The sequence below is a fragment of the Microcaecilia unicolor genome, chromosome 1 (genome assembly GCF_901765095.1).
Source record: "Microcaecilia unicolor chromosome 1, aMicUni1.1, whole genome shotgun sequence".
In the NCBI taxonomy this organism is placed as follows: Eukaryota; Metazoa; Chordata; class Amphibia; order Gymnophiona; family Siphonopidae; genus Microcaecilia; species Microcaecilia unicolor.
In genome coordinates this window covers 750,563,182-750,584,090 of record NC_044031.1, presented here as the reverse complement: position 1 = coordinate 750,584,090, position 20,909 = coordinate 750,563,182, and the positions used below count along the sequence as shown (strand labels likewise).

The window sequence follows — 20,909 nt, the reverse complement described above, 5'->3', positions numbered from 1 at the left end:
ATCTCTCCTGTTGCTGTCCTTGACCCATGTGTTGAAGTGTCCATCATAAAAACTGCTGTTACATTAGCAAACAGATTTTCTTTTTAGCTTGCTGCCAATAGCCTTTTTGATGGCAATCCATTTATTATTGAAATGAAGGTTGTTATGTTCAGCTTCAATACAGAGAAATATTTTACAGCACTGCTGAAGTTAGAACCCAAGTACCAAAGAATGGCTCATACATTATGGCCAACGCAACCCAATCACCATACTTAAAAAAATCATTGGCCTGATATTCAGCTGCCACGGCTGGCATTTTTTAAACACCAGGCCACAGTGGTTAAATAAAATCAGCATTATGGCTAGCGGGGATTATCCAAATAGAACAGCAAGTGACTGCGATACACAGAAATGGTGATATTCAGACCTCTACTGGATAATTAACCAAATGAAGTTTGGACGGCATTTTTTTCTGTCCTAACTTTATTCAAATAGTAACGCAGTAACATAGTAAATGACGGCAGATAAAGACCCGATGGTCCATCCAGTCTGCCCAACAAGATAAACTAATTTTACATAGTATGTGATACTTTATATGTATGCCCGAGTTTGATTTGTCCTTGCCTTTCTCAGGGCACAGACCGTAGAAGTCTGCCCAGCACTCTTCTTGTACTAAAAGTTCTGAAGCTAACATCGAAGCCCTCTTAAAATTTACACTCCAGCCAATCCATATCAGGGCTTAGACCATAGAAGTTTGCCCAGCACCGTTTTTGCTTCCCAATTACCAGCGTTGCCACCCAATCTCCGCTAAGATTCCATGGAACCATTCCTTCTAAACAGGATTCCTTTGTGTTTATCCCACGCATGTTTGAATTCCATTACCGTTTTCATCTCTACCACCTCCCACGGGAGGGAATTCCACATATCCACCACCCTCTCCGTGAAAAAATACTTCCTGACATTACTCCTGAGTCTGCCCCTCTTCAACCTCAATTCATGTCCTCTAGTTCTACCGCCTTCCTGTCTCCGGAAAAGGTTTATTTGCAAATTAAACAAACCTTTTCCGAAGACGCGAATGCATTACCAAAAACTGTGAAAACAACATACGACCATCTCTATGACCATCTCAACTTCTGGAAATCACTAAAGACCGACCTGTTTGAAACAGTGGCGTAGCTATGTGGGGCCACGGGGGCCTGGGCCCCCGTAGGTTTGGCCCTGGACCCCCCTGCCGACGACCCTCTCAACCCCCCCTCTCGCCTCCAACCCTCCGTCGCTGTCGCCTACCTTTGCTGGCGGGAGACCCCAACCCCCACCAGCCGAGGTCCTCTTCTTCCTTCGTTCTGACATCAGACTCAGAAACAGAACGAAGGAAGAAGAGGACCTCAGCTGGCAGGGGTTGGGGTCCCCCATCAGCAAAGGTAGGTGATGGCGGTGGCGGGGGAGGGTTGGCGGCGGGACCGGGGTCGAGAGGGTCGTCGGCAGGGGGTGGTCAAAATTGGTGGCTGGGGGGGGGTCGGCGGCACCGGTGGGGGGGCTAAAATGTGCACCTTCACCTCGGGCTCTGGACCGCCCTCCCGCCGAAGTCTGGCTACCCCTCTGGTTCGAAAAGGCATAACCTACCGACCCAACCTAAGTACCTAAACCCTGCAACGCAACATCCTATTATGGATCCAACTTCTCCTTCTTAGGCAGCCAACTCTGGAATACCCTCCCCAGACCCATCCGATCAATTAGCGACTATCTACCCTTCTGGAAATCACTAAAAACCCATCTAATTTCCCTATACTTTTCCCTGCCCCTCCTCCAATGCTCACCTACCCCTTGCTCATACCTCTCCTACTCCCCTCACCCTTCCCCATCTTTACCTACCTATCTCTTTTATTATTCTGCTATTATTAGCCTATATTTTCTCTATCAATACTCTGTAATCCATATTATTATGTAAGCCACATTGAACGTGCTTTAAGTGGGAAAGCGCGGGGTTCAAATGTAATAATAAATAAATAAATAATCTAAGCTCATAATGAACACTATCCACCTTATAATTGAAAGAGAAAAACGCCTAGATTTCAACCCAAATCGGGAGATAGACGTTTATCTCACAAAAATGAATAAATCGGTATAATGGAAAGCCGATTTTGGACGTTTTCAACTGCACTCCATCGTGGAAGCGTACAAAATTGACGGGGCGTGTGGGAGGCGTGGCGAAGGTGGAACTGGGGCGTGGTTATCGACCGAGGAGAGATGGGCGCCTTTCGCCGATAATGGAAAAAAAATATGCGTTTTTAGCGAGAATTTAGGGCACTTTTCCTGGACCCTGTTTTTCCACGAATAAGGCCCCAAAAAGTGCCCTAAATGACCAGATAACCACTGGAGGGAATCGGGGATGACCTCCCCTGACTCCCCCAGTGGTCACAAACCCCCTCCCACCACAAAATATGCCGTTTCACAACTGTTTATTTTCACCCTCAAATTTCATACCCACCTCCCTGGCAGCAGTATGCAGGTCCCTGGAGCAGTTGTTAGGGGGTGCAGTGGACTTCAGGCAGGTGGACCCAGGCCCATCCCCCCCCTACCTGTTACAATTGTGCTGCTTAATGCTTAGTCGTCCAACGCCCTCCAAACCCACTGTACCCACATGTAGGTGCCCCCCTTCACCCCTTAGGGCTATAGTAATGGTGTAGACTTGTGGGCAGTGGGTTTTGAGGGGGATTTGGGGGGGTTCAACACCCAAGGGAAGGGTGCTATGCACCTGGGAGCTCTTTTACCTTTTTTTTTGTTTTTGTAAAAGTGCCCCCTAGGATGCCCGGTTGGTGTCCTGGCATGTGAGGGGGACCAGTGCACTACGAATCCTGGCCCCTTCCACGAACAAATGCCTTGGATTTATTCGTTTTTGAGCTGGGCGCTTTCATTTTCCATTATCACTGAAAAACAAAAACGCCCAGTTCACAAATTGTCGAATAAAACATGGACGTCTATTTTTTTTCGAAAATACGGTTCGGTCCGCCCCTTCACGGACCCGTTTTCGGAGATAAACACCCATGGAGATAGACGTTTTCGTTCGATTATGCCCCTCCACATATCTCTTCTTCTCTACTGTTCCTATGTCTCTGTAACGATGAACCTCATTAGACTAGAACATCACTATGTATTTGTTTCTCTACTGGAGTTGGTGAAAGCCTTCACGGTACTATGTGAGCCACATTGAGCCTGCAAATAGGTGGGAAAATGTGGGATACAAATGTAACAAATAAATAAATAAAGGGCACCCTCTCTACAACAGAGCATAGCACTGATTCCTGTGACTAAAATAAGGAGACAGGACCTAAGCCTGCTGCAACCAGGTGCAAATCCTGGAATGCAACTTCGGTGCACATCTCCTCAATTCTGTAACACCCATGACCTGGCTATGGCCACGCCCTTTTTTCGGGTTGCACAAAAGAGAATTTAGGCATGGCTCTTTATAGAATTGCACATAGGTATGCACAACTCAGGATCATGCCCAAATCTGAGCGACCTTTATAGAATCTGTGAGTCAGCATTTCGGAAGCACCTCAGAGACTTTCTCTCGTTCAAGGCTTGTCATTGTTTAGCTTAAGTGATGCATTTGTGATATGTCCTAATTTTTCTGTTTTTTTGTATCCTGTTTATTATATATTTTATGGATGTTTTTAGTGTAATCCGCCTTGGAATAGGGCGGAAAACAAATAATAAACCTAATCTAAATCTTGATTGTAAATGCAGGGGGCAGTCACATGGGAGGAGCAGGGGAGGGGCCAACAAAGAAACAGATGAACACAACCCACACTTTGTAACGCAACACCAAAAACAGTGGAGGCAACAAAACTCCAATGGGCTTTGTCGCATTTGCCATGCCAGGATTGCTAGCGCAGCTTTGTAAAAAGAGCCCTGAATGTTTTAAAAGAAATCGGATCGTGATGTGGTTTTTTTTCAGTGCAGGAACCTGTACCCTGACTGTTTTTGAAAGGAACTGAAATAAGTCTTTTCTTTTTTTTTGAATTATTAAACGAGAATGGTTATTTAAAATGAACATTTTGCTATAAAGTTTATTTGACAATCACTGCAATTCACAACATCAAAAATTAGATATTTATGGGCCTATGAACCACCATGGTGGTAGCCTTCGATGAGATTTTCAATGAAGCAACACCCTCTGATGATCCAAAATATATAAAAAGATATATCTTATAAGGTGGAATAATTTATGAGTTGTTGTCTTTTATACAGGACATGCCTGCACACCCAGAGTACATGCCCATCTTCACATCTTCAGAGCAGGTTCACTCCTAGGAACAAAAAAGACCACAAAAAGTGCAAAGAACACAAAGGTCTAGTGGGATAGACAAAGTCAAAAAAACAAGGAGTCGGAAGTTGGTCAGGATCTTCAAAAACAGACCCAGGACTCCAACGTGAAATTAGCAATGTTTATTTAAGCTGACTCGTCAAGGTACCATGTTTCGGCACACGTGCCTTCCTCAGGAGTCTTGATGTGTATATTTGACAATCACAATTGTCCTTGGCTGTATGTCTGGTAAAATAAACATATGGTGCTCGTGACGATTAGACCATCGTGAGACAGGTTAGTTTTACCCTACTGATGATGCGTCGTATTTTATCAGACGTACAGCTAAGGACAAATAGATACACATCAAGACTCCTGAGAAAGGCCCGTGTGTGCCGAAACATGGTACCTTGTCGAGTCAGCTTAAATAAACATTGATAATTTCACGTTGGGTTTCCTTTCGGTTGTAAGAGAAGCTTAGTCAGCTTGAGACCGATACCCCTGTCAGTATGATCCAACTGAGTGCTTCCTGATGAAGCCCTGTTATGGGTGAATCGAATCGGGCCCCGTTGAAAAACAACAGTTGAATTGTGGGGTTGTCAAGCCAGCATTTATTAAGCTAAGTTGATGCATGCCATGTTGTAGCTTGAACAAATTTTGTTACTCAGTTATCTTTAATATTTGTGCTCTATTATGGGCAATTTTGCATGATGCTGTCCCGTCTTCCACCGGGACCAACGCGCGCCGGCTCGCTGCTGGCGCCGGTGGACCGTGGGGCCCGGGGCCGCCAGGGATGGCCGGCCTTCGCCGCGGGTCCTCCGGTGGCCGGCCATCACCAGCCAGTAGGGAGAGGCGGCCATTACCTTTAGTCCGGCTGCCGAGGATCGCCAGTTGTTCCCGCCTTGTTCCCGCCGATGGCCGGCTTTCCAGTTCCGGTATGGAATCCCGGCAACATGGCGCCGGCGGAGGATAGCCGGTGTCTCTTCCGGTTGCGGGGCCAAGCAGGGGAAGCGGTGACTAGCGTCACCTTGGATTGGCTACGTAAGGCTCAACCGCAGGAAGCACCAGCTGGGGCCCCACGCTAATGGGAAGGCCTACTTTAGGAGCACCACTCCTCCTGGCCAGTGCTTCGGCTTCTCGTTCCTGAGAGCTCCGCATCGTTGGATGGAACTCTGTATCTTGCTATCGGACTTCGCCCGTCTTGACCACTGTCTGCTACTGATTCTCCTTGACCGCTGCCTGCCTCGACCACTGCCTGCTACTGATTCTCCTTGACCACTGCCTGCCTCAACCATTGCCTGCTACTGATTCTCCTTGACCGCTGCCTGCCTCGACCACTGCCTGCTACTGATTCTCCTTGACCGCTGTCTGCCTCGACCACTGCCTGCTACTGATTCCCCTAGACCGCTGTCTGCTTCTTCCAGAAGCCCTGTCCGCCCCCTGTTCCCGAAGCCCTGTAGGCTGCCCGCACCTGGAGGCTCAACTTCCAGGGAACGGCGGCCTTCCCAGGCGAAGAGTGGGGGTGGGTCGGCTGTCCTCTGGAGAAGGAGGGGTTCACTCCGCCGTCTCAGGCCAGATCCAAGAGCTCACACCAGCAAGCTGCTCATCCTTTGGCGGAGCAAGACAGATGCTCCTATATGGGCATTTTTGAATGAGTGGAGTAGGGAATATTTTCCCCATGAAAGAAACTAGATCACGGGCACAAAGTCTTTCATAGATAATAGTGTCTCGTTGACCAGACCTTGGCGGGAGCCTTGGTTTCTGAGGGTATTTCCCACTTTCCTCATTTCTTTACATTCATCCCACACAACCCTTTGGATTGTGGTTGGCTGTTTTTCAGTTCTCTGGAGTACCTGTTTAGGATTAACAGCCCATACTGTTTTTTTTCATCATAAGACAGGTTAGTTTTACCCTACTGATGATGTGTCGTATTTTATCAGTCGTACAGCTAAGGACAAATGGATACACATCAAAACTCCTAGATGATGGCAGAAAAAGACCTGCATGGTCCATCCAGTCTGCCCAACAAGACAAACTCATATGTGTATACCTTACCTTGATTTGTACCTGCCTTTTTCAGGGCACAGACCGTACAAGTCTGCCCAGCAGTATTTCCCGCCTCCCAACCACCAGTCCCGCCTCCCATCTCCGGCTCTGGCACAGACCGTATAAGTCTGCCCTCCACTATCCTCGCCTCCCAACTACCAACCTCTTTTCCCCCACCTGCACCGCCACCCAATTTTGGCTAAGCTTCTGAGGATCCATTCCTACTGCACAGGATTCCTTTATGCACATCCCACGCATGTTTGAATTCCGTTACCGTTTTTATCTCCACCACCTCCCGTGGGAGGGCATTCCAAGCATCCACCACCCTCTCCGTGAAAAAATACTTCCTGACATCTTTTTTGAGTCTGCCCCCCTTCAATCTCATTTCATGTCCTCTCGAAATAAGATTGAAGGGGGGCAGTAAGCAGTAAGCACGCATTAGAGCTTACAGCAGCTTAGTCAAAGGGCCCCCTAGTGGACGCAAAATTATACTGCAAATTAATGCATGAAAGGCAATTTGGAAATAATAACTATTTCTAATGTGAATTAAACATTTTTTAAATTAAAATAAATGAGTGAAATGAAGTGAAAGAAAAACTGTCCAAAAACTGAGGAAAAGGCAAAAATACGGTCTGTGCCAGAGCTGGTAGTGGGAGGCGGGACTGGTGGTTGGGAGGCGGGGATAGTGCTGGGCAGACTTACACGGTCTGTGCCCTGAAAAGGACAGGTACAAATCAAGGTAAGGTATACACAAAAAGTAGCACATATGAGTTTATCTTGTTGGGCAGACTGGATGGACCGTGCAGGTCTTTATCTGCCGTCATCTACTATGTTACTATGTTACAATTACAAAAAAAAAGAATCATTTTTTCCCTTTGGGCATATCCTTGTACCCTTATATGCAAAAATCATTTTTCAACAAGCTCTACTCTTTAAACTAAAAACCTTCTTAGGAATACATTCTTAGCCTCCAAGTTTTAGAAAGCAAATATTCAAGAACCAGAGAGGCCAAAGGAGAGTAAGAGAAGTTTTGTAAAAAGTGACAGACTGAATAATAAGCTGATGGTTTTCAGATGTTCACATTGAGGTGTATGTCACGCTTCTACGTTAAAGTATACAAATGTATCCAACTACAGACAAGACACAGAAGAACTCCTGGGACAAAAGTTCAGAACCAAGGCTGTGTTCAGGAGATGCAAAGAAATGTGATGCCAGTTCTCTAGAGATGTGTTCACATGATGTTAACATAATGCAGTATATTTTTCAAAGGTCACGATAACTCCAAGCTCCGAGACTGTTGAGCTTCGAAAGCAATTTAATTTGTACGGAAAGGAATCCCACCATCCCTGTGAAGCAGCAGCGAATATGAACAATCAGAACACTAAGGAAAAGACAACCTTGACTGAAATTGAGGGCGAAAGTTACTAAGCAATAACCCTCGCAATTAGCCCCTTCGTACAACTTAAAGGGTTCTAATGCTGGGTTTCTTGCCCTAACACGGCACTAAATAAATTATCCTATGCTACATACTAATGAGATGCAAAACATGCAAATGCATGTAAAGCAGCTCCTCGCTAACTTACACTGAACACTGGGTGCACACCGCAAGTGAAATTATTGCTCAAAAATGATGGTCCAAATACAAGCATAGCCCTCTATATAGATTTGGAGGAAAAGACTTCAGATTCATGCAAACACTTTATGACGATATCATACGTTCTTAATGATATCAATCGGATTGCACACTGCTACCTCTCCTCTGCAGATCCTTCTTCTGCTATAATTGGGATCAGGTGCGGAATCATCATCAGTCAGAACCCCCCCCCCCCCCCGTTATTGTGTGATCGTTAATTCCGCTAAAGTATACCAGGGGCGTAGCCAGAAACCCAAGTTTGGGTGGGCCTGGACCCAAGGTGGGTGGGCAGCACTCCACCTTGACCTACAAGTGATTTGGTTTCTCCCTCTCTCGCCTGCATGCCATATGGTCTTTCAAACATCCCCTCTCCCCCATATACCTTTTAAATACCAGATTCTCACCAGTAGCAAAACGTTGTTGGGAGTTTTTGACTGGTGGGGCTTGGGGTCCCTGCCAGCCACATTATAGGTGTGCTGCTATTTGGTGGGCCTGAACCTAAAGTGGGTGGGCCTGAGCCCACCCCAGCCCACCCTTGGCTACGCCACTGAAGTATACTGTATAACCCTAATTTACCATGCTTACGACTTTATATTCATTCAACTAAGTTTGTGAACAGATTAGTATACTGCAGGAAAGAACCGGAGATTTCAAAATCATCATCAGTGACACGAAAGGAAAGACCACCGTGCAGCTTCCCTTTCAAACGAAAAGAGTGTTTTCGTGCTTATAATTGATTTATTCCAGCAGGGTACTATAATTACAGAGGCCATAATTAATTTCTTTTAAAATGTATTGATGAATCATGGATCTCTTCAAAAGCAAAATTGTTCTGGTTCTAGTGTGATCAATACCAGCACGAAAGGACTCAGATAGCTTCCAAATTGTAAACTAAATTTATCCAATGAAAAGGTTATAGGGCTCTCAATGATGCAGCCAAGTTCAATCATTTCTTACAACAACCTGCATTTTGACGTCTACAAATGGAAATTTCACCTATACCGACATCTGACTCGTTTGCTAGTTTCTCACAGCTTTCTATTGACCACACAGGTGGATTAAAGAATTTATTGGAAACGGGAGAGGGCTTATTAGCTTATCGTTGCCTTCTGCCTAAGTCAAGAATCTAGAAGTTTCAATAAAGCAACTATAGCATCATCCTAAATCATGATTGTGTGATTGTGTGTGTTCTTGCTTGATTGCTTGCTTTGGGGTGGGTGGGGGTGGGGGGGGGGGAAAGAAAAGGCAAAGTTGTCATCCTTCTCAGCATTCTGATCTTGTCAGAACTCTTTCCAACTTTACCGGCTGCTATCTTAAAGGGGCCAAGCCTAAGTGGGGAGTCTGGAATTGATGAGACATGGGCTATGAATCACTTCCTCTTTAAATCACTTCCCTCTAATCACAGAATAAACTTTCTTCTGGAATTCCAGCTCAAAGAATATTTACAGCTGACCTAGGGAGCTCTATAGCATGATCCCAGACGGTTCTTTTATGCTTATACTTGGTCTTCTGGGGACACAGTGATATTCTCCTCCCTCTAACACATCCAGGAGTCACTATCTCTCCCCCCCCCCCCCCCCCCCGCCCGTGGCCTACAGTCCCTACTAGTACATGGCCTGACACACACATCATACAGGTAAAACAACTTTGCTGACCTAATTTCTTACACAGTAATATGTTAAATTAGACCAAACCTCTTACTCTGTTTATGGTTATACCTTTTGCAACATAGTGTAAGTCACATTGAGCCTGCAAATAGGTGGGAAAATGTGGGGTACAAATGCAGCAAATAAATAAATAAATACATATTACACGAGTGCGTACAAAAACTTTCTGATGGGTAAGAGTTTGCATTTATATAATGAAAATATAAATCTACATGTGAATGTTTTCACCAATTTTGTTTAAAGTGTACCATTACTACTACTACTATTTAGCATTTCTATAGCGCTACAAGGCATACGCAGCGCTGCACAAACATAGAAGAAAGACAGTCCCCGCTCAAAGCGCTTACAATCTAATAGACAAAAAATATAGACAAAAAATAAAGTAAGCAAATCAAATCAATTAATGTGAACGGGAAGGAAGAGAGGAGGGTAGGTGGAGGCGAGTGGTTACAAGTGGTTACGAGTCAAAAGCAATGTTAAAGAGGTGGGCTTTCAGTCTAGATTTAAAGGTGGCCAAGGATGGGGCAAGACGTAGGGGCTCAGGAAGTTTATTCCAGGCGTAGGGTGCAGCGAGACAGAAGGCGCGAAGTCTGGAGTTGGCAGTAGTGGAGAAGGGAACTTTTTAATCTTTTTTATGTGCCACACATATATATGTTGATTTTAATTAAGTTTTAATCATTTGATTATTATTAAAAATATTTTTTATGAAAACGTATATGATTGATTCAGGGTAATTTATATGTTTTATTCGTTTGTATTTTGTTGCTAGTTGTTTGTTTACCCCTGATGCAGCCTATTTGGCAAAATGTGGCCAGGTCGGGATTTGTTTGAATAAAGGCTTTTTTTCGGATTTTGCAGTGTCTCTGCTCTCACCTCTCCGCTGTTACACACTAACTAGATTCAGTAAAGGTGGCAAAAAAAAAAAAATACACAGCGCTATTCTATAAATGGCACTCCGAGTGCAGGACGTGCAGAAACAGAAGGAAGCCTTTTGCGAGAGGAAGTGGACCTCGGCTGGCAGGGGTTGGGGTCCCCCGCCAGCAAAGGTAGGCGACGGCGGGAGGGGGGGTCGAGAGGGTCGGCGGCGGGGGGGGGGCAAAGTCGGCAATGGCAGGGGGGTCAGCGGTGCCGGGGAGGGGCTAAAATGTGCCCCCCCCCCCCGCCGAAGTCTGGCTACGCCCCTGTGAGGGGGTATCTCATTTTTAAGCGATTAACTGTTCAAAATCTGTCATTCTGCATAAAGGATATTGCCACCAGAAATCACCAATAAAGATAGCTAAAAGACTACCATAGTTTCTGTGTTCCAGTTAAATGAATACAAAGCATACAGCATGCCTTTGTTTTAAATCTTTTCATTCACACAAAAGGCTGCTAGATTCTGTTCTTTTAAATCACCTCTCTCCCTACCTCCATCATAAAAATTTTCTACGATTTAAGGCAGCTGTTCAGGTAAATCTAACACTGGGTGACTGTTTATTTTAATAAAGTCATTTTTATGTGCAGCCTCAAATTAGGACTGGCAGTGAGACTAAGGGATGCCTAAACCATCGCCAACTGGTTGCCCTGAAATTCAATTAAAGCCACACTATCATAGCAATTTCTTCTCAGCTAATAAAAAAACGCAGACAGCTGAAGTGGGTTAACATTAGGAGCCTGCAACCTAAAGGTTTTAAGCTTGAAGTAACCTGGCTACTGTTTTTTGATACTGGCTAATTGTTGCAACAGTGGTCTTCGAACGTGGAGTATGGCGTGAAGACTTAGGGGTCCTTTTACTAAGGTGCACTGAAAAAATGGCCTGCGGTAGTGTAGACGCGTGTTTTGGTCGCGCGCAGAATCATTTTTCAGTGCACCTGCAAAAAACGCCTGTTTTAAATTTTTGCCGAAAATGGACGTGCGTCAAAATGAAAATTGCTGCGCATCCATTTTGGCACTGAGCCCTTACCGCCAGCCATTGACCTAGCGATAAAGTCTCACGCAGTAACCGGGCGGTAACGACCTACGCGCATCAAATGCCACTTGGCGTGCGCCCATTACGGGCGTCCGAAAATAAAATATTTTTCGGACGTGCGTATTGGATGCGTGCCAAAAATGAAATTACCGCAAGAGCCACGTGGTAGCCGGGTGGTAACTCCATTTTGGCGCACTTTGGGCGCATATAGACGCTTATGCGGCTAAGAGGGGCGTAATCGAATGTCGCCGGCGATCTATGTTGGCGGTGGTGCTACAGCTGGCCGGAACCGTATTATCGAAAAAGTTGGCCGGCCATCTTTTTTTTTCAATAATACGGTTTAGCCCGGCCAAATGCCGTGGAGTTCACCGGGTTTGAGATGGCCGGGTTTGTTTTTCAGCGATAATGGAAAGTTATGTCGGCCATCTCAAACCCCGGCCAAATTCAAGGCTTTTGGCCATGGGAGGAGCCAGCATTTTTAGTGCACTGGCCCCCCTGACATACCAGGACACAAACCAGCCACCCTAGGGGTCACTGCGGTGGACTTCAGAAAAGCTCCCACATGCATAGCTCCCTTACTTTGGGAGCTGAGCCCCCCAAGCCCCCCCCCCCCAAACCCACTACCCACAAATGTACTGCACCCACTAAAATTGCTCCAGGGACCTGCATACAGCCTCTAGGACTTATTGCTGCTGTATAACTTTGGCACACCAGTTCACACCTGAAGACTAATCTCTCTGAAAAAGTCCTTTCTTGAAATAACCACGTTTACTCACAGTTAACTGCAGATCAGAGGTTGTGCCCCACTGGCAAAGAGTCCCCTGGTACTAAGATTAGCAGTAGGTCAGAGCTGGCACAATGGTGTACAATGCCCTCTTTCAGCACCATTCAAGGTAAGAACTACATTCTCTAACGTGGGTAACACAGGAAAGGGAACTAAAACTGGCTTACAAAAATGGCCACTACCGCATGGACTACAACAGGAAACAAAACAGGGCACACTCTGACCTGGTTGGCAGGGGGGAAAAGCACCATGGGAGTACAGCCCACTACCCTACACCCAACACAATGCATTGCTAATGTGACTCTGCAGGGCACCTAACAGAAAAGGTGTCACACTCACCCGAGAGCCACATCGCAACCAGGGAAAGGCTGTCAGAGGATACAACACATTCTGCTGTCATGGAGGTGGGTACGGCATTTGAGGCTGGCATACAGGCTGGCAAAAAAGGTGTATTTTTTTAGTTTGGAAGGGGATTGGTGACCACTGGGGGAGTATGGAGAGGTCATACCCCATTCCCTCCAGTGGTCATCTGGTCAGTTGGGGCACCTTTTTGAGGTTTGGTCGTGAAAATAAAAGGACCAAGTAAAGCCGGCGAAATACTGCTTAACACCGCTTTTTTTTTCCCCATTATCGGCGAAAGCCGGCCATCTGGTAGCCACGCCCATGCCCCACCTTCGCTAATCTACCGACATGCCCCCTTGAACTTTCGCCGGCGAAGCGACGGGAAAGCGGCGATGCTGTCAAAAATGCCGCTTTCGATTATACCGATTTCGCCGCTTTTAAGAAATCGCCGGCCATCTCCCGATTTGTGTCGGAAGATGGCCGGCGATCACTTTCGATTATAAGCTGGTTACGTGAAAGGGCCAGAGCCGGTGGTGGGAGGCGGGGCTGGTGGTTGGGAGGCGGGGATGGTGCTGGGCAGACTTATACGGTCTGTGCCAGAACCGGTGGTGGGAGGCGGGGCTGGTTGGTGGGAGGCGAGGATAGTGCTGGGTAGACTTATACGGTCTGTGCCAGAGCCGGTGGTGGGAGGCGGGGCTGGTGGTTGGGAGGCGGGGATAGTGCTGGGCAGACTTATACGGTCTGTGCCAGAACCGGTGGTGGGAGGCGGGGCTGGTGGTTGGGAGGCGGGGATAGTGCTGGGCAGACTTATACGGTCTGTGCCCTGAAAAGGACAGGTACAAATCAAGGTAAGGTATACACAAAAAGTAGCACATATGAGTTTATCTTGTTGGGCAGACTGGATGGACCGTGCAGTTCTTTTTCTGCCATCATCTACTATTTTACTAGATGAAATGTCCAGAGTAATATCTTCCTGGTTTTTCCAAACCCTCTCTGCAGTATGAAAATGAAATACATAATCTCAAATTCGGTCAGAGTATGTTTTAGGTACAGTGATCACTAGACCCAGAACAAGGGTGGGCTGCCGGGGGGGCTTTTGCCTCAGGTGCCATATTTTAAATGGCACTTCTGGAACCGCTTTGTACGTTGGGAAAGACTAGAGCAGCAGAGATGGATGTGTTTTCTTCACTGCATCCTGGTACCGAAATACGTTGTTCTGGTGCTGGTGACTTCATGGTAGCTAAGAATGCTGTAACTTGCTGGTTGTTGTCTATTTGATTTTCTTAACTATCATCCCAAAGGATTTTGGAAAAAAATACACACTGATCCCAGAAAAAAAAAATAACATGAACCTCTGAATATACAGGTTTCTTGCAACCCAGGACACAGCATCACCATAGATTTAGTTCTTTTTTGGTCATGCATACTGTGGTACGTTAAACAGTAATATTATGTATTAGTACATCCCGCAAATTTCTCAATTTGAACTTCCCCAGCTGCAAAGGACTAAAATACAAGCTGATGCATGCCACTACCTTCTCCTACACGAGGACGCAAATATGGAATGCTCTACCCACAGACCTATAATCAATTGTCGAATCAATTAACTTTCGCAAATCTCTGAAGACATACTTCTTCAACAAGGCCTACAACGAGAACCAACAGCTCCACTAATTCACTCTCCCAACCCAACCAGTTAGGAAAAATCCACTTCTACCATCACCCACCCAATCACTTCCTCTTTCTTCCCTACTTAATCTCTTCACACTACTAACTGTATCTGATATTCTGGAATGACAATGTCAAAACAAAACTATGTAAGCCATATTGAGCCTGCAAATAGGTGGGATAATGTGGGATACAAATGCAATACAATAAAACAATGAATAAAATAGTGGGTAGTTTCCTTTCATTTTCCTTACTCCTGTAAATGACTTACTATCCATCATCTTGCACTGAATTTAGAAACTCTGGGGCTGATATTCAAAGTGATTTAAACGGGCTGGAAAGGCACTGGTCCGCTTAAATCGCCTGTCCCCACCTAATCGCCAATATTCAGCGGCACTAAACCGGGCAGTGCCGCTGAATATCGCCTCTGACCGGCCCCAAAAAGTGGTCCAGTCAGGGGCGGGCCAGGGAGCATGTTGGGGAGGAGCCAGGGCTTATGCGGTCGAGGGTGATATTCAGCTGACGCCTGCATAAGCTTAAGTGGGTGAATTCACCTGGGCCCCAGCTGAATATTGGGCTGGGACCCACATAAGTATTTTTTAAAATTGAAATCCCCCCCCCCCCTCGAGCCCCCTGAAGCTTCACATCCCCTCCCTCTCCCCCTCCCAACCCGCGGCCACAAGCCACTCCCGCCTACTGTAAATGCCAGTCGTTCCCAGTCCAACCCCCCCACTGGAGTCCATGCAGGCTCCCCCAGGCCTACCTTAATCCCTGGTAGTTCAGTGGTGGTCATTGTGGGCAGGAACAGAGCCCCTTGCGGCACCTTTGCAAAATGGCTGCCGCAACCTCTCGCAGCTCTCAGTACTACATGAAGGCCTGGGGGGGGGGTTGGGATCGGGATGGGTGGCATTTGCGGGGGGGGGGGGGGGGGGGAGGGAGGTAACTTGTAGCTGCAGGTTGGGAGGAGGGGGGATCCAAACAATGCATCAGGGGCTTGTGGGGATTTCAATTTTTTTAAAAAATCAAACAACAACTTATGCAGTCCCGGCCCGATATTCAGCTGGCACTGCATAACTCTTACGCGGACTTGGTTGAATATCGGCCAGGCACACCATAAGCTGCAGCAGCCTGTCCGCCCCAAACTGGCCCCCAATATTAAGTGGCAGTGCCCAGACATGGCCCAGCACTGAATATTAGGGGAAGAGGGGTTGGTGGTTGAGAGGCTAGGATGGGGGAGGGCAGACTTATACGGGGTCTGTGCCAGAGCCGGTGATGGGAGGCGGGACTGGTGGTTGGGAGGCGGGAAATACTGCTGGACAGACTTATACGGTCTGTGCCCTGAAAAAGACAGGTACAAATCAAGGTAAGGTATACACATATGAGTTTATCGTAGGCAGACTAGATGGACCGTGCAGGTCTTTTTCTGCCGTCATCTACTATGTTACTATGTAATATAGCACTTAGACCTAAGCAGTTTATAGCTTGATTTTACAGCAGAATGAAGTCTGTGAAGTGCTGCTTGATGCATGTCAGATCCAACCAAAAAGCAGGTTCAAAATTGCCCAGTTTGGTTTGTGATGGGCATCTGTCTAGTAGTCCATAGGCAGATCTGGTGCAAGTGACAATATCTATTCTGTTAATAAAGCTGTGGTTTTAATTCCCAGTGAAGAAGTTGTGTTTATTTGGGCCGATATTCAAAGCGATTTAAACGGGCAGGAGAGATTCCTGCCTGCTTAAATAGGTTCCTGCCGCCTAACTGGGGATATTCAGCGGCACTTAACTGGAGACTGCCGCTGAATATCCCCTCAGACTGCACAAATAAAAAGTGGGCAGGTCATAAGAACATAAGAGTAGCCATACTGGGTCAGACCAATGTTCCATCTAGCCGAGTATCCTGTTTTCCAAACAGTGGCCAAACCAGGTTAGAACCTCAATGAACAGCAAGATTCTGGAATCCTAAAGAGTGACAAGATTCCATGCAGAAACTCAAATAGTAGTAACATTCCATGTAGAACCCCAAAGACTAGCAAGATTCTGGAATCCTAAACAATAGCAAGATTTCATGCAGAATGGCAACATTCCATGTAGAACCCCCCAAAATAGCAAGATTCTAGAATCCTAAAGAGTAACAAGATTCCATGCAGAATCTCAAAGAGTAGCAACATTCTATAATACAAATCCCATACTACATGATTCCCATGTCTGTCTCATTGGTGGCGCTGGGGATGAGCCTCAGGTTATGCAGGTGCTATCAATATTCAGTGCCGGCACACGCATAGCTAAGCGGCTTCATATTACATAGGTTCTTTGAGACAAAATGGATGTTTTTCTTATACACAATTCCTCAAATTCTATATATGGTGGCTTAACTTGGGCATGCTAATTTGGCCGATGGCCAAATTGCGCACACAATTTAATTGAACAAGCCAATCAGTGTCAATAATTGGTACTTAACAACTAATTAGCAGCACTAATTGGCTTTAATTAGAATGTACGCGCCCAACTTTCTAGGTGTATTCTACAATGCAGTACGCATAAATTCTAATGCATGCAGTCGAAAAGGGGGCATGGCCATGGGCGTGGAATGGGTGGGCTCTGGGCATTTCAAAAAAAATTATGCACACTATTATAGAATACACCCGATCTATACCTAATTTAGGCACAGGTACTTAGGCTGGGTTTTAGGTGACCTAAATGGGTGCGCATCTAAATTATTCGCAAAAAATAGCGCATGAGCATATTCTATAAACTATGCCTAACTTTAGAGGTAGTTTATAGAATAACATTAACCCTATGGTTTTTCGGCACCGATTTTGTAAGGCACCATTTATAGAATTTGACCTAATACCTAATACCTATAAGCTCAGCTATTACAACCCGGAACTCAGTTAACACCTAAAGCTGCTTCTGAACAACTATTGACCGAAATTCCAAAGCAGTTGGGTGGGGGGGGGGGGGGGGGGGTGAAGGGAGGGTCAGTACGTCAAGTTTTTTCTATGCTGCTCAGTAGCTTAAGGTAACACTGGCAAAATAATGTTAAAGCATTAAACATTCACTTATACTGCTACGCTGTTTAAAAATTAAATCGTAAATTCGACCATACCTATTCCTTGACAAGATGCAAAAAGGAAAAGGGAGCAAGCTGTTAATAACGTCACTCATCATTCCTTGTCCTAACTTGGGGTTTTTATACGCTTTTGACACAGGTTGGATTATGTGATCTACTGGTCTCCAAGGAAAGACAGATAAACTTCAATTGTGTCAGAAGACAAAAACTGACAAAGAGCATTCACCTTTCCTGACTGTCTTAATCCTTTAAGGAACTGTTGGAGCAATTAGAGAGGGGGTCTAATCTTAGCAGAGTGCATTAGCACTCTCCGACCTCCCAGACAATACATCAGACCTCAAACACTTTAAGGACTCCCTAAGGCTTTTTAGCAAAGAAGTCTCATCTCCAAGTCCCGCTGTATGTATTACTATAGGTATCCTTGCTTTTATTCATTGGCTACTTCATATTATCTCTCCCTGCTGGTGTTCACATAGGTTTCAAAACAAAATCAGAGGAAGGCTGGTGCTATTCATTTTAGACAAGAATTACATAGATCATGAAGAAAAGGTAGAATGAGCAACTATTGACCCCAAGGGAAGACAGTAATGAGAGGAGGTATATTGATGCTTACAGTAATCAACTAGACCTTTCTACTACAGCTCTGACTTCCAGTCTATAATTATGAATATACTGTATATGTTTAGCTCCCTAAGAGACCATTAGTAATTTCATCTCAGTTATAGAATATCACATTAAACATCAATTAAATTGGCGAATATGAAAACAGAAAGACTTGTAGTATAATACTCTGGCCGATGTTCAAAGCGAGTTAACCAGCTGGGAACGGCTTATCGGCAGCTCTCCTGCCATTTTCAGCAGCACTTAACTGGTTATCTTCACTGAAAATGGCCGGTTAGCGCCGAAGTGCAAGCCGGCTATGTCGGAGGGGCATTCCGGGGCGTTCCAGGGGCGGAGGCCAATTAGCTTCTCATACTCAGTGTTAATGCATAAATTAGATTGCATAAATAGCTGGACTATCTTTATATGCTAACGAATGGCCAGTTAGCTCTGAATGTCGAGAAAACTGGGCATGCTCCAACTGCCTTAAAAAAACTGATATTTGATTTATTTAATTTTTGGAGGGATTTTGCTCACACCTTTTTCAGTAGTAGCTTAAGGTGAGTTACATTCAGGTACACTGGGAATTTCATCTCAGTTATAGAATATTTAATGCCGGAGACTGGATATGGCCTGGAACTGAATATCAGGGTTCAACACCTGCAATGGATATTAACAGCACTATCACTGACTGAATTTTTGTGGGGGACTGTATTTAGTTCATTTTAAAGAATCTAAGGTGCCTGAAAAAACATATTCAGCGTGGTTAAACTGGGTTGGAAAGGCTCCTTTCCTGTTAAACCACCTAGAGAGAAGTTAGCAGGTGGGGCCAGCCAGTGGCAACTGAAACATTTTGGATCTATTGAGAAGTGCAAGTTCTGAGGGTTCCTGTCTCCACTCAGTCCTAAACCATTGCACCAGAGAATCCTAACTCCACAACTGTTTCAGCCTCCGTTCAAAGAATGTTTAGCAGTGGAGTAGCTATGAGGGGGGGGGGGCACAGGGGCCTGGGCCCCAAAAATTCAGTACAAAACACTAGCTGACTTATACAAATCTGTAGGGTTTACTTGGCATTCGTCTCAGAAATGACAGATCTGCACAAGTAGAGACAGCTGTGAATATATCACTCTATATATGAATACAGGGAAAGAAATATATGCACACAGACCTAAAAATGCACGTAGAAAGATTTTGGTTGATGAAGGACAATTTTTCTAGACTGATCTGTCACAGTCAGGTACAGCTAAAGCTCAGACAAAAAGCAAAATAAAACAAACAAAAAAAAAAAAAAATATATATATATATAATATTTCTTTTAATTTATTTTTATATAGTGAAGAGAAACTCTGTACCAGTTATTAAATGTTATGTATCAAAGATGAGTCAGTCTCTCCTATCAACCTTTTTTTATTATTATTATTATTGTCTTTAGGGCATTCCATCATTCAGCAATTGTGCAATTGAGACGAGCCAGCTCTAACCTTGTGCTTAACGCATCAAATTTCAGCTGCAAGTGGGGGGGAAAAAAAATCAAATAACGTGTTGAAAAACACAGGGAAAAGAAGCTGGGATGATTTCTTGAAAACAGAACATATAGGGCTCCTTTTACTAAGCTGCGGTAATCACTGGCACATGCTTACCGCTGGTTAAAAGAGTTTACTGCGGGACGTGCTTCAGTGCCCATGGTAAGTTCCAAATGTGCCACACACAAGCCACGTGCTACAAATTTGTGGCAGTAATGGCTCACGTGCTAATTGTTGGTAATGGCCGTCCTAATGGTAACATTAGTGCATGGCCATTCAAAAAAAAATAGAAAATCAGCCATTTTCTGTCCGTGGTAAAAACAGCCTTAGCACGTAGGAAAACGTAAGGTCACGCTAAGGCCACTTTCTACCACAGCTTTGTGAAAGAACCCCAAAGAGAGCCCACGTGAAAACATACTGCAGTTCGAATCTGGTTCAATTCTCAAGCCCAACAAAATAGGCTCTTCCCGCATCCAAATCAAAGTCTTCCTCACGGTGCCAACAAATCCCAAAGGCATAGCGCACCCAGGAAAAAAGACAGAGACCAGGCAGTGGGTTTGAACCTGGAAAACTGTCCCTGGTTTCCAGATCTTAGTGAAATGTGTCAGCTCAGTGATCAAAGAAAAAGTTTCTTGTTAACATAAAGAAAGTTCAGTTGACACTACTCAAAAGTTGACACTAAAATCATTCTTGAGATTTTGGTGCCACCTACAGGAATTTATTTTTGTTCTGTCGATAAGTAGTTGAGGACTCCAAAGCGTTGGAACTATTACAGGTTCGTCACTCTCCCATCCCCACCTCATCGCCCCTTTTTTTACCTCCCTGAAACTTTTATGCTTCAACACTTGAAGAACAGGATCTCATGTGGGATAAACCCATTAATCGTCTTTTGGCTGTGCTTCCAAAGAAAGAAAAATTCAGTCTCCTTCAGTGAACAGCGCTGCCCCTTCTGTGCATCACATACAGAATATTGTATTTCACATGCACCCTTTCATTTAGGCACCTGTAATTCCAGCAGATTTATGGCTGGTATGATTGCGAATGCCTAGATTTTAGGTGCTCCCATATTGGGTTACGCTACAATTCTCTAAAACAGAATCTGGCCACCCATGAGCTGTTCTGCAATACACTCTTTCCACCAAGCATTGGAGCACCTAAAAGGAGGTCCCCTCTTCTTGAATTCACGAGGGGGCCTAAATTAGGTGTGGATCTGTCATAATCTGTAACACCGTGTGCAAATTTTGGAACGCCTATGACCCTCCCATGGCCCTGCCCCCTTTTCAGACCCAAGCGTACAAATTGACACACTCATCTTTATAGAATATCAACTACAAAGATGTATGCGT

The 20,909-nt window shown here is 45.2% G+C and overlaps 1 protein-coding gene across 1 annotated transcript in view; it reads right to left on the bottom strand.

Annotated features, from left to right (window-relative positions):
- Positions 1 to 20,909, bottom strand: part of MCTP2 (multiple C2 and transmembrane domain containing 2) — a 376,016-nt gene that overhangs the window by 77,751 nt on the left and 277,356 nt on the right. The window lies entirely within an intron of this gene.